The 13,300-nt window shown below is 38.2% G+C and overlaps 1 long non-coding RNA gene across 2 annotated transcripts in view; it reads left to right on the forward strand.

Annotated features, from left to right (window-relative positions):
• LOC108583521 overlaps positions 1 to 13,300 on the forward strand; it is a 492,012-nt gene that overhangs the window by 113,029 nt on the left and 365,683 nt on the right. The gene's annotated exons all lie outside the window — the stretch shown is intronic.

Raw genomic sequence — 13,300 nt, forward strand, 5'->3', positions numbered from 1 at the left:
TTGTGGGTCTTTTTGAGCTTGTTAAATTCCTTCGTTCAGCTTTAATTTGAGAATCAGCAGGATACAATAGTAAGTGTCCGATGTAGGAACTTTGTCTTATTACTCAACCTTCAGTGGCTTAAAACTGTTTCCACATGAGTAAAAGAAGTAGTAGGTTTCATCCTAAATGGCATGTTATAATTTTGCCATGTGTCTGTGTGGTGCTATGAAGCCACTGGAGTTCATGTCCATATAACCCTGGCAGTTACAGTTTTAAATGCCATGGAATAAACTCCAAGAGAAATTTCTCAATCTTTCTGATTTGCTTTTAACAGTTGAGTTAATTCTATGAGTATTTAGCTAGCCAGTATAAACTGTTGTAAAGGATGTTTACCAGACTGATCAATCACATCTACTTGGTCACAGTTAATTAACATCTAAACAGACTCAGTGTGGGAGAGGATGAGAAGGAAGAATTCATCCTTCTTCATTGTGCCTCTAGGAAAGATTTAAAGTTGTTTATTTTATTTCAGACAATGTATTGACAGTAAGACTGTTCATTATTACTCATTGCAATTAGACTAGAAGTAGTCTGTTTCATTGAAAATTAATAATGTGACTACATATTATTCATTAAGAGCCCAAAATTAAGAAGCAAGCAAACAAGCCAAAAAAAAAAAAAAAAAAAAGAAAAAAAAAGATCTATAATCCCACCACCAAGAACAATGGATATCATTTCAGAGTATAAATTTGCAAATATTGTTTTATGTGTGTGTTTAGAGACTTTTGCTATGTATGGGTACACATTTTTTCAAAATATCAGCATTCCATATGTGCTATTTGTGATGCATTTTATTCACTGAAATCCATTTCATATCACATTTCCTCATGTCACTGAGTATGCTTTTAAAGCAATAATTGTAATAGGTTCTAGCATTTTAATTGTTCAGATACACTAAAATAGTAAAAAAAAATTTCTCAGATCGGGCGCAGTGGCTCATGCCTTTAATCCCAGCACTTTGGGAGGCCAAGGCAGGTGGATCATGAGGTCAGGGGTTTGAGACCAGCCTGACAACATGGTGAAACCCCATCTCTACTAAAAATGCAAAAATTAGCTGGGCGTGGTGGTGTGCCCCTGTAATCCCAGCTACTCAGGAGGCTGAGGCAGGAGAATTGCTGGAACCCGGGAGGTAGAGGTTGCAGTGAGCTAAGATTGTGCCATTGCACTCCAGCCTGGGTGGCAGAGCGAGACTCTGACTCAAAAAAAAAAGAAAAAAAAAAGTTTTTTGCTATTATATACAGTGCTACTATATTCTCATAACCAAACATTTGTGTACATTCTTATTTATTTCTATTGGATAAATTCCCAGTAGTTGAAGTAATACCTTTATCGTATACTAGCTCACATATATATCTATATATCTTGTCCTGAATTTTCTAATCTCTTACATTGATCTATCTACCCATTCCTATGTAGTTCCTCACTCTTTTAATTATTATTGGTGATATACTATTTCAAAAGATTTGGTTTTCTTTAATATATTATCAGATTCCCCAACCTTCTCCAATAAATTAATCAATGTCATAAATCCCATAGAATCGAGGATATTTATCTCTAAAGTCTAACTTATTTTGTTGTATTTTAATCATCCAATGCCTTCCCTACCCAAAAGTGGGTAATCGCTAATCACCAACCTCTACCTACAGTTTTCTTTCATAAATTTCTTGAAGGTTTTCCCCCCCCCCACTAAGGACAATTTTTCCCCGAGGGCATTATGATCAAATTCCAAGCTAATTTATCACTAATTGTGCTTACAGAGATACGATTTCCTATTTTCCACTATTCATTTTGCTGTGTCTCATTTTCATTGTTCATGCTACTATTTCTGTCTTCACTGAGGGTTGTTATTTTCTTCCTTTGCAGGGCTTTTCACCTTTCTTAAACTCCTGTGTGGCACAGAGACATTTACAACCCTAGTTCGTTTTGCAACACACACCATTTCTCCTTTTCTTTCTGCATTTCCATTGATTCTGGTGTTTGGAGATGAATATGGATCTTCCAGTCCACTGACTTTTTCCTGTGGATTTCACAAATGAAAGAAAGGAGACACTTAGCCACTCTGATATATCATTGTGAAAATTATTTTATTTACATACGAGATCAAAGGACAGCAAGTGAACAAAGCACTCATTTCTTAGAAAGTAGAAAACATGAAATCTTCATAGAACAGCTGAAGAATAAGGAAAATCTAAAAAAAAAAAAGAATACAACAGTGTTCGTGGGAACTTTATGATCATAAATAGTATTCATTAAACAAATGTTACAGCATGGCTTTGCTTACCAGGCAACTATCTTAAACTTACAGAAAAAGAGAAGAGACCGTCTTAGAAAATGACATTTTAGAGGAAAGCAAGTGAATAGAAAGAGACAGCAACATGGGTACACATAAGAGGGAGACAGAAACAGATAGCAGTCCACATAGCCCTATGTCTGTGTGTTTGTGGTGTGTGTGTTGTGCATATGGTGTATGTGTGCTGTGTGTGTGGTGTGTGGTGTACATATAGTGTGTGTGTGTGTGCATGTATGTGTGGTCTATATGTAGTGTGTGGTGTATAGGTTGTGTGTGTGTGCACGTGGTGTGTGGTGTATGTATTTGTGGTGTGATGTGTGCAGTGTATGTGTGTGTTGTATATTTGTGTGGTGAATGTGTGGTATATGTACTGTGTGTTGTGTGTGTGTATGGTATGTACAGTGTGTGGAGTGTATGTATGGTATGTGCATGTAGGTATGTGGTGTATGTGTTTGTGATGTATTTGTGTGGTGTATGTGTTGTGTATGTATTGTGTGTGTTATATATGTTCGTGTGTATGGTGTAGTATATGTGTGGTGTGTGTGTTGGTGTGTGTGTGTGGTGTATGTGTGTGGTGTATATGTGTGGTATATACGTGTGGTACATGTGTGGTGTATGTGTGATGTGTATGTTTTGTGTGTGTGCTGTATGTGTGGTATGGTGTGGTGTGTGTGTGTGTGTCTGTGTGTGGTGGAGAGATAAATGTTGGAGAATGCCTTTATGAAGTCATATCTTTAATGACGTCCCAATGAATTCATTTCAAAGAAATCACAAGGAATTCATTTCCAAGTAGTTCAAGAAGTTTGTGCTGGGAAGAGGATGGAGAAAGATAATGTTAAGTAGATTAACTAACACATACCAAGACCCATAAGAGAGAATATGGTTTCTAACTGCAAATAATACAGTTTATACAGAGTACATTGTATGCATCACATAAAATTGTAGAGAGATAAAAGTGTAAAATGAAGAGATTTTTCCTTTGACTCAGAAATCCTACTTCTTGGAATCTCTCTCAATAATACACTGGCAATGACTAATGTACACAGCATTATTTGTAATAGCACAAAACTGAAAATAAATGTCATTCAAAAAAGATTGTTTGAATAAAAAATGGCATATCTATATAAGTAAGAACTATGCAGCAATAAATGGTAATTAGTGCTGTCCCAAATCAGTTTTTAAACAAATATAATAATGTACAGAGAAGTATTTATAGTAAGCTTTCTTTTACACAAGAAAGGGGGATATGAATATACACACACACAGTAGTGTCATGTAAACCTAATGCTAATAGCATGTTCAGTTATGGAGCTGGTAAGGAACAGATCAGAGGGGAGCAGCTTTGGAAATGACATTTATGGGTTTGTACCTTGTTATATTGCTTTAAATTTACAATCATGTAAAACCTTTATATAATAAAAAATCAAACACATAGAAAAGCAAGGAATTTTTTATTTCTGAATCAGGTCATGACTGGATTTAGTATTTACCCTCACAAAATAAACTTTTATAAAAGTGGACAAAAAGGTGTGAAGCAACTGTTTGCAGCACTGAACAATAGACAGGGTGTGGCTGTTATCCTCACAGGGAAGGGAAATGCATGAGGTGAGGTCCGCATTCACTCTAGCTTTTTGCCTGGGTCAGTTCCCATAACACACAACTGAGAAGTAGAGCCTAGATAGAGATCAATGGGTGTCACTGAATAGAGAAAAAATATAGATTGAAGCTCAGGGATTTTGAAGTTGCTAGAATTTTGGGGACGGGATAAAGGAGAAGAGCAAACTGTGCAGAGGCAAAGCTCCAAAAATCTGTACAAAGGATCCCTTGAATCTTTGGCTGAATACTGAGTCTATGTATAAAAACGAAATTCCAAAGAATTGGTCAGACAATAGCTACAGGAGAACAGCGAGCTAAACAGGACACAAGAGGACATACTGCCTGTGAGTCGGAGTGAAGAAATGATACTTAACTTATGAAACATTTATTTGCAACCACAGAAAGGTTGTGCCTCAGGAGTTGGGTTATGCAAGCTTAAGGCTGTCCTCTACAATACGGTTAGCTTCTAGCTACAGGTGGCTACTTTAATTTAAATGAATGAAAATGAAATAAAATTTAAAACACAGTTATTTGGTCACAGTAGTTATATTTTAAATAATCCATAGTCATATGTGGACAGTAGCTATGATATTTTAAAGAGTACAGATTAATAACATTTCCATTATCATAGAAATTTCTTTTGGATAGCACTGATTCAGGTAAGGGCTATTCTAGACCTGCTTTGGAAAGGGTAAAACCAAGCCTTGACATGAATCAGCTGACCTATTAGTAATGAGCCACCTTCCAGAAGAAAACAAAACATCCTTTAAAGGAAGAAAAGGAAATCCAGACTCTCAAAAATGTAGCATCTATAATGTACAGCGTCTAATAAAAAATATTAGGTATGAGAGAAACAAGAAAATGACATTCATAATCAGAAGACAGTCAATTGAGTAGACCCAATAGGTCAATCGAATAATAGAGATTTTTGGAATTAGTATAAAATAGCTATTGCAAACGTATTAAAGTATTTAAAGGAGAATATGGATATGATGAGTAACTCTATAGAGAATCCCATCAGAGAGATGAAAATTACAAAAAAAATCAAATTGAAATTCTAGAAATAAAAATTCACTGGATAGGATTAATGGCAGGTCTGACACTGCAGAATAAAAAAATACATTAACTCAAATACATGACATCGAAACTGTCTTTGCAAATACAATGACAGTGAGAGAAATCTAGCATGGCTGACTCCATCTTGCTTCTATTCTCACTAGCTGACTGTCCTCACTTATTCCTGGACATAAGTGAAGCTAACCATGGGAGGAATTCGTTTATAGTTTAATTTTGAAGCAAGGATAATAGTCCCTCACTAAAACTGATCTCTTCCTTGTTCAGGCCCTGAAACTGCCTTTGTAAGATGAATAAAAGGCCATAAGATTAGGATTATGGGAGAGGCCTGAATTCTGCTAAATGTAGACAATAGTTTCTATAAACCCTTGCTGTCAGGAGTCATGTGGTCAGAGGTCACAAGATTTGTGACTTCCCAGTTGCTCCTGTACATAACGTCACTATTGTAGAACCTAAGATTGGTCTTTTGAGATGTTTTTCAGACTGATCCCATACAGACTCATGACTCCTGACTCAGCTAGTCCTGTGGCCCCCACTTAGAGGTGGATTTAGTGCACAAGGACTGTTTTCCACACCTCTATGATTGCATTCTTTACCAATCAGCAGTACACATGCACTACCCCCTGACTGCCAAACTCTTCTTGAAAAACTCTAATCTCTGAGCTTTCAGTGAGGCAGATTTGAGTGATTTCTCCAGTTCTTCCATGTGATTTGCCTTGTGTTTTAAACTCTTTCTTTCTTTCTTTTTTGACGAAGTCTTGCACTGTCACCAGGCTGGAGGGCAGTGGTGCGATTTCAGCTCACTGTAACCTCTGCCTCCTGGGTTCAAGCAATTCTCTTTCCTCAGCCTCCTGAGTAGCTGCAATTACAGGTGCACACCACCACACCCAGCTAAGTTTTGTATTTTTAGTAGAGACGGAGTTTCACCATGTTAGCCAGGGTGGTCTCAATCTCTTGACCTTGTGATCTGCTCACCTCAGCCTCCCAAAGTGCTGGGATTACAGGCATGTAAACTCTTTCTTTACTGCAATACCACAGTCTCAGTGAACTGATTTTGTCTGTGCAGCAGGCAGGAAGAACTTGTTGGGTAATTATAACATTAGAAATTCATTTATGCAGAATCACACACACACACACACACACACACACACACACAGAGAAAGAGAGAGAGAAAGAAAGACAGTCATATACTGTTTGTTATGACAAAATAATAAACAGTATAAAAAACATGTTTTTGGAGTCCCCAGAAGAGAAAAGAGAGAGAAAAAATTGTATCAGAAAAAATTATTTGAAAAAATGTCTGATAAATTTCTAATTTTGATGAAAACTCTAAAGTCACACACCTAAAGAGGATTTAACCTCAGTCAGGATAAATATAAATAAATATACACCTAGATACATTATAGTCAAATTTATAAAAATCAAAGGAGAAAATCTTAAAATTATCTAGAGGAAAAAAGACATATATACTAAAACAACATTAAGAATGATCGCTATCTATTAAAAAATAATGTAATAGACAAAATGAAATTACCCCTTTAAAAAGAATCCCCTATCCCCAAACTGTCTATCTAAAGTTCTATATCAAGAAAAATTATCCTTCAGTTTAATTTAATTGTGGTCTACATGTATGACCATCTTTCTAAAGGGGAATTTAGTGTCTTCTGTGTCAGTCTTTTATATTACATTTTGCCATTTAATGTTGTCATATTGGTTCATATCTTAATACAATGTAAATAGTTCTAATCTATCCTCTAATATCTGCCCTTAAAATGTGTGAAGATAACAAAATATGCACCCTTTTATCTTTTTTTGTTCAAGTAAAGAAACTCAATGCCTTCAATAGTTCCTCATATGACTTAATTTTAGAGCCTTCAGAATTCTGGTTACTCTGTTTGAAATGTATTTTTGTTTAGTTTATATCTTTCTTAAAATGAATGTAATTCCAGAAATAGATATCATTCTCCAAGTATCATCTAAACAGAGGAAAGTATGAGAAGAACCTTCCTTATAAATTATGAAAGATTATGCATCTGTTACTTTAGAATTATTTTGTGTAATTTGAAAAAAAAACAAAAAACAAAAAAACCACAAAAGCTTATCTGTTTATCTGGAAAGGAAAATAAAAATCTCAGGGCTCCAGACTCACTATGTTAAAGGGAAAAGTCAAGTTTGGGAACTGAGTCATGCAAAGTTGCCTCCCATTTTTTTTCCCAAATAGATAGCTGCAAAAATAAAAGACTACATACCTCTCTCACAATTTGCTCACACGTAAATTCCTTGTGGGCCCCAAGATATATAAATAAGAGACAGAAGTCTTACTGTGTCACCCAGGCTAGAGTACAGTGGTACAATCATAGCTCACTGCGGTCTCCAACTCCTGGGCTCCAGCAGTACCCCTACCTCTTCAGCCTTCTAAGTAGCTAGGACTACAGGCACTTGCCAATATGCCTGGCTATTTATATAAATATATTTTATGGAGATGGAGTCTCACTATGTTCCCCAGGCTGATCTCAAACTCTTGACCTCAAGTGATCTTCTGACCTCAGCCTCCCAAAGCACTGGGATTGCAAGCAGGAGCCACTGTGCCCAGCCTGACCCCAAGATCTTTACCCTATAACAATTGTGTTGAATTTCACCCTGACAAAGTAAATTAATAGCTTATCTTCACAGGTATGGAACAAGGGACAGAACTAGAAGTCATCCATCTGCTCACCTGAGACAAATGCATATTTGACTGTTTCCTCTCCTCTATATTTACTTTGTCTTATGTAAAAATGGAGATTCACTGAGCACAGGATGAATGCATAATTGGCTATTTCTTTATCTCTCCATTCACATGTAAAATGTGAATTCAGAGAAAGCTGATGGAAGACTCAAAAGAATGCAACTGCCTGTCATCTTTATCTACCCTTGCCCCCATTTTTTCTTTCTCTTTTCCCTACTGCTTGCTCTTTCCTCTTTAAATATAGAAGTCCCTAGAAGTCCCTAAACCCTCTTTGGAAAAAGTATGAATCACAGATATTGCCAGTGATTTTGTGTTCCTTTTTCCTGAGCATGTCCTCAACTTAGCAAAATAAACCTCTAAAATTATTGAGACTCACCTCTGTCAATTTCTTTAATTTAATATATATAAAACAATGTTATATCATTGTTTATTTATATGAACTCATAGTCAACTAAAACCTCTTAGTCTTTTTAAATGTAGTTTGCTAAGATACCTTTGCTCTATTTTGCTCTTTCTTTTATTGGTTTTAGGTGTCCTAAATCTTAAAATCTGAAGCCAATTCTTAAACAGTTTAATCTGGTAAAATTTAGCTTCATTTTTTAATCTGCATTTTTTTTCCTGGGAACTTGTGTTTGCCAGTGAATTTAAACTTTCACATTGGAAGACCCAGGTGAAAAATGATGTTTGTTTGTTTTTATAGTGTATGCATTCTAGTTTCCTATGGAATTGATTTTTTTTTTCTTTTTGAAAAATATTACATCAGTGAAGAATTTCAGTTTTAGGATATACAGACCAGATGCTGGACCAGAGCATAAGACACTGAGAGTCATTTTAGAGGACTCAACCAACTGAATTCATGTAGGAAAAAAATTTCTTTAAACCATAACCAGCACTATCAAAGTTGATAAATTTAAAGGCTTCAGAAATGATATCTGCTAGAAATCTAGGGCTTCACTTGAACACATATCAGTGCATTTGAATGAAAACAAAGTAAAGAGCCAAAACATTTTTGTATTAGTCCGTTTTCATGCTGCTGATAAAGACATAACGGGGACTGGGAAGAAAAAGAAGCTTAATGGACTTCCAGTTCCACGTGGCTGGGGAGGCCTCACAATCATGGCAGAAGGCAAGAAGGAGCAAGTCATGTCTTTCATGGATGGCAAGAGGCAAACAGAGAGAGCTTGTGCAGGAAAACTCCCGTTGTTAAAACCATCGGATCTCGTGAGACTTATTCACTGTCATGAGAACAGCATGGGAAAGACTGACCCCCATGATTCAATTACCTCCTACCAGGTTTCTCCCACAACATGTGGGAACTGTAGGAGTTATAATTCAAGAGATTTAGGTGGGGACACAGCAAAGCCATATCATTCTGTCCCTGGCCCCTCCCAAACCTTATGTCCTTTTTACATTTCAAAACCAATCATGCCTTCCCAGCAGTCCCCCAAAGTCTTAACTCATTTCAGCATTAACTCAAAAGTCCACAATTCAAAGTCTAATCTGAAACAAGGAAAGTCCCTTCTACCTATGATCCTGTAAAATCAAAAGCAAGTGAGTTGCTTTCCAGATACAATGGGGGTACAGGCATTGGGTAAATACAGCCATTTCAAGTGAGAGAAATTGGCCAAAACAAAGGCTACAGGCCCTATGCGAGTCTAAAATCCAGCAGGGCGGTCAAATCTTAAAGCTCCAAAATGATCTTGATGCTGATGCAAGAGGTGGGTTCCCATGGTCATGGGGAGCTCCAACCATGTGGCTTTGCAGAGTACAGCCTCCCTTCTGGCTACTTTCACGGGCTGGTGTTAAGTGTCTGAGGCTTTTCCAGGTGCATAGTGCAAGCTATAGGTTGATCTAACTTTCTGGGGTCTGGAGGATGGTGGCCCGCTTCTCACAGTTCCACTAGGTGGTACCCCAGTAGGGACTTTGTGTGGGGGCTCCTACCTCACATTTCCCTTCTGCACTGCCCTAGAGAGGTTCTTTATGAGAGCCCCACCCTTGCAGCAAACTTCTGCCTGGACATCCAGGTGTTTCCATACATCCTCTGAAATCTAGGTGGAGGTTCCCAAACCTCAATTCTTGACTTCTGTGCACCTGCAGGTTCAACATAATGTGGAAGCTGCCAGGGTTTTGGGCTTGTACCCTCTGAAGCCACAGCACAAGCTGTACTTTGGCCCCTTTTAGTCATGGCTGGAGTGGCCGGGACACAGGGCACCAAGTTCCTAGACTGCACACAACACAGGGACCCTTGGCCCAATCTAGGAAACCATTTTTTCCTCCTAGGCTTCCAGGCGTGTTATGGGAGGGACTGCCATGAAGACCTCTGTCGTGCTCTGGAGATATTTTTCCCATTTTCTTGGGGATTAACATTCGGCTCCTTGTTACTTATGCAAATGTCTGTAGCCAGCTTTAATTTCTCCTCAGAAAATGGGATTTTATTTTCTATCGCATTATCAGGCTGCAAATTTTCCAAGCTTTTATGCTCTGCTTCCCTTTTAAATCTAAATGCTTTTAGCAGCACCCAAGTCACCTCTTGAATGCTTTTGTTGCTTAGAAATTTTTTCCACCAGATACCCTAAATCATTTCTGTCAAGTTAAAAGTTCTGCAAATCTCTGGGGCAGGGGCAAAATGCCACTAGTCTCTTTGCTAGAACATAACAAGAATCACTTTTGCCCCAGTTCCCAATGAGTTCCTCATCTCCATCTGAGACCATTTCAGCCTGGACCTTATTGTTCATATCACTATCAGCATTTTTGTCAAAGCCATTTAATAAGTCTCTAAGAAGTTCCAAACTTTCCCACATTTTCCTGTCTTCTTCTGAGCTCTGCAAACTGTCCCAACCTCTGCCTGTTGCCCAGGTGCAAAGTAGCTTTCATATTTTGGGGTATCTTTTCAACAGTGCCCCACTCTACTGGTATCAATTTACTGTATGAGTCCATTGTCATGCTGCTGATAAAGACATAAGTGAGACTGGGAAGAAAAAGAGGCTGGGGAGGACTCACAATCAAGGCAGAAGGCAAGGAGGAGCAAGTCATATTTTAGATAAATGGCGGCAGGCAGAGAGAGAGAGAACTTATAGGAAAACTTCCCGTTTTAAAATCATCAGACCTCGTGAGACTTACTCACTCTCATGAGAACAGCATGGGAAAGACCTGCCCCATGATTCAATTACTGCCCACCAGGTTCCTCCCATGACACACGGGAGTTATGGGAGTAACAATTCAAGATGAGAATTGGGTGGGGACACAGCCAAACCATATCGATTTTTTTCCTAGATAGACCTCTCTTTGTTCTTTTACTCAGACTGTTAACTTGTTGCCTTATCTCTGTTGTGAACGCCTGTTGAAAACATTCTTATTTGACAAAGGCATTTTTGTATTCACTGTACACATTTTTTTCTACAAAAAGATCGATATATATATATTTTTTTTTCTTGAGGTGAGAAATGAAAAACCACAAAGGCTTTACTGGTTACTGCCTTATGTGGTAGCCTTTATGAGAGCAGGCTTTTCAGTAACTCATTGTCAGGTTATCTCACACTTGTCAGTTGAACAGCTCCACACTTCCTTCTCCAAGGCCATAGTCATTACTGAGCATGGCATGGGGTCCTCATTCCATCACTTAAGCGTGGCTGTGGAAAGAAACTGCTACCTGGACTTCCGGGCAGCTATACAATCCTTAGAAGTGGTGAAAGAAGCATCAGAAGTGGTTCCCTGAAAGTACTCTTCTCTGAAAGCAGTGTCAGGCAGCTAGTAGGGTGCCTGAATGAATGGAAGAGGCAAAGAATACACCTTGAAAGGATAAAAATCCCATATCACAGGCAGAGTTTGGACAGCATGGATTGAAAGTAGTGTGTATAATATACAATCACTTACGTTCTGCAGATGGTCAATTAACACAAGGATGGGATTTTAAAATATTTTTCTTTTAAGATATATTTTCATATGGTGAAATGCACAGATCTATTTTTTACTGTGGTTAAAATGCATAATGTACAAATTGCCATTTAAACCTTTTCTAAGTGCGCAGTTCTGTTGCATTAAGTACATTCCAGTTGGAAATGCACAGATCTTAAGTGTATAATTTGATGAGTTTTGGCAAATACCTATACCTGTGACACTAATATATCTTTCAAGATATTGAACATTTTTGTCATTCTCAAGAGTACTTTTATTGTCCCTATGTCCCTCAAGTGTAAAATTTAAATGATTTACTTTTCTCCATTATATGATCTTTTTCATTAAATAGCATGTAAAAAGAATTGTAAGTATAGAAAAATAACACAAAAAGAATAATCCACCAAGGCAAATCATAACCCATACTGATACATCAAATCCTTAAGTAAGCCAATGACACAGCAAGAAATAAAATACAGAAGTAAAGAAGTTTAAGAAAAAAAAATTATTTAATTTTATTTTGAGACAGTATCTTGCTCTGTTGCTCAGGCTGGAGTGCATTGGTACGATCACAGCTCATTGTAGCCTTGAACTCCTGGGCTCAAGTGATCCTTTCACCTCATCCTCCCAAATAGCTGGGACTACAGGCATGCACAACCATGCCCAGCTAATTTTTTCCTTCCCCCCCCCCCCGCCCCCGTAGAAATGGGATCTGGCTATGTTCTCCAGCCTGGTCTCAAACTTCTGGCCTTGAGCTTCCTCCTGCCTCGGCCTCCCAAAGCATTAGAATTACAGGTGTGAGCCACTGTGCCTCACCTAGAAGGTGTTTGTAACTATAGTGCAACTATACATTTTGTTTTAGGATAATAGAATAATTCTTGAGGTCACTGTCTCACTCATCTCTCCCAAGAAAGTTTAAAATAGTGTAGGGTCACTGAGCCCACAATTCTAGGGTTCTCTCACCTCGAAGATTTCCCGTTCCATATAAGCTGCTGAAACCACCAACTTTTGGCTACACCTCCAGGAAGAACAAGGAAAGCACCACGGGGGCAAAAATGGATTCATAGCATCATGTATCCCTGATGAAAATAATGTTAACTGTATCTGATGTGTTACTTTTGATAATCTGAGAACCCGGCTGAACATTTATTTCTTTGTTACTTTGGTGCAGTTGGGAGCACTGGCCAGAATGACCAGAATGACAGTGTGGTTTAGATCGAGATTGTGGAACAAATGAAATAATGGTGAGAGACACCCCGTCCTCCCGATCACTGAGCAGAATCAATAGATGCCTATGGTTTAGTGTGGCCTTAGAAGATACTTCTGGACATATGCTAGGGCATGAAAGGGTGGAGCTGTTAGGGCAGAAAGGAAATTGATGGAGATAATGGGGAAGAGAATGTCCCCATTTGTGTCAGCATGAGATAGAAATGGCACTGGGTAGTTACAGGAAAATGGAAAACCTCAAACAACAGCTAAAACAGAAACTAGGCAAAGAAACCACAGGATAACAGAAAATCCAAAACAAGGGAGAGAAAATGGCCAAAATCCTGGTGGGGTGACATGTCCATGACTCTTCCAGGCAAACCCAAATAGGGGAGAAAGGGGTGGTAGGAGTGGAGGTGCATCCTGAAATCATCTCCTTTTCCAGAACACCTAATGATTATTCCACCCTCAG

The sequence above is a fragment of the Papio anubis genome, chromosome 1 (genome assembly GCF_008728515.1).
Source record: "Papio anubis isolate 15944 chromosome 1, Panubis1.0, whole genome shotgun sequence".
In the NCBI taxonomy this organism is placed as follows: Eukaryota; Metazoa; Chordata; class Mammalia; order Primates; family Cercopithecidae; genus Papio; species Papio anubis.